Below are 2,065 nucleotides of genomic sequence, written 5' to 3'. Positions count from 1 at the left end.
TATATATCTTATCAAAGTGGAATTCTCTTCCTTATAGTTTTTAAGTAAAACTTTTTGAAAGCTCCATTTTATATTCCATTCATGTATAATCACTAAAACTATTATCAGCAAGACCAGTAATACACTTACTCTATTCTTTAATATTGGCACTCCATCAGTTATAATGTGAAGGTGCAATGGCTCAGTGGTTAGGGTAGCAGACTAGCGGTCGGAGGATCGCGGTTTCGATTCCCAGACCAGGCGTTGTGTGTGTTTATTGAGCGAAAACACCTAAAGCTCCACGAGGCTCTGGTAGAGGGTGGTGACGACCCCTGTTGTACATTTTTGCCCCAACTTTCTCTCACTCTTTCTTCCTATTTCTTGAGTAACGCTGTGATGGACTGGCGTCCTGTCTAGCTGGAGGGAACACATACGCCACAAAAACCAGGAAACCGGGCCCATGAGCCTGGCTAGGCTTGAAAAGGGCACATAAATAAAAAATAAAAATCAGTTATGACAATGAGGGTTCTAGTTGATCCAATCAACAGAGCAGCTTGCTCATGAAATTAACTGGCAAGTGGCTGAGCACACCACAGACACATGTACCCTTAACATAATTCTCAGGGAGATTCAGCATGACACAAAGTGTGACAAAGCTGTCTCCTTCGAAATATAGGTATTAAGTATTTTTGCCAGCTGAATGGAATGGAGCAACATGAAATAAAGTGTCTTGCTCAAGGACACAATGTGTCACTGGGAATTGAACACATCACCTTATGCTTGGGAGCCAAAAACCCTAACCACTAAGCAATTCACCTGCTATTAACCTTTACTTTAAAATGTTGCCTTCTCACAAGATCATCATCGTTGTCATCATCATCATCATCGTTTAACATTCGCCTTCCATCCTAGCATGGGTGGGATGGTTTCACAAGAGCTGGCCAAGCCAAAGCCTGCATCAGACTTCTGTGACTGTTTTGGCAGGAATTTTACAGCTGGATGCCTTTCCTAACACCAACCACTCAGCAAGGTATGAAAACAAATTTATCCTATTAGCCATTGTTTATACTTAATACACTAAGGTTCCAATTGTAGGAATACTGGGCTGAAGAACTTTGAAATTAAGGTTAATTCTTCTTTTCTCTATTATTTCAACACCCTAGTTGCCATTCTTAAATTCTTAGTCTTTTAGTCACAATAATGTGAAGATTGTCTCTTCAAATGAGTTATTTATGATGACAAAATAATGCTGTCAATGGAATTGTCATGTCAGAAATAGAGGAGACAGAATCTAATAGATTATTGAATTTCAAGTATACTGTACACTCCGCATTATATTGGTTTTAAATTTCTGAAATGAATGTTTACGATAATTGGTCATGGTAGCATAATAAAATCACATGGAACAAATAAACTTGAATTTTTGTCTCAGCATCAAGTTTAGCACCAGAGCTAATTGCTAAAATTGGAATAAGATTTTTACTGAGTTGTTAAAGAATAAAATAATTATAATGTTGTTAAAATGTATGGTTTGATGGAAAATGTCGTTGCTTGAATTAGGTGTCGATAAACATATTATGTAGTTTTTTTTATAACATTCAAAGTCCGAGAGAAAATATTTTTAATTCACACACACACACACACATTCTGACTCTCTCTCTCTCTCTTTCACACATTCTGACTCTCTCTCTCTCTCTCTTTAACACATTCTGACTCTCTCTCACTCTCACTATACTGCTCATTTGGAGGATGCAACATTTGCCATCTTGAACTGTCTATATACTGTCTTATATGTTATTCATATTTCTGGCCAAAATATTGAGTCTTCAGACACATACAATAGGTCTTCCTTCCTTTTATAAATCTAACCTCTACCTTTATCTACACGAATCATATTTCATTTGTGCAGAACTGCTTGGCCATTACCTCATCAAGGGGTTACATCATTCATCAATCTACTGCGCAATTGCCTTCAACTTTTGAACTTTCTGAATCTAGCAAACTGGTCGAAATTCTAATAATATTCTCACTTCCTTAGCATCAAATATACTTTAGCTCAAACATAGATAACCTGGCTGAGTGAGTG

This window comes from Octopus sinensis, linkage group LG9 (assembly GCF_006345805.1).
Source record: "Octopus sinensis linkage group LG9, ASM634580v1, whole genome shotgun sequence".
In the NCBI taxonomy this organism is placed as follows: domain Eukaryota; kingdom Metazoa; phylum Mollusca; class Cephalopoda; order Octopoda; family Octopodidae; genus Octopus; species Octopus sinensis.
This window is presented reverse-complemented; position numbering follows the sequence as displayed.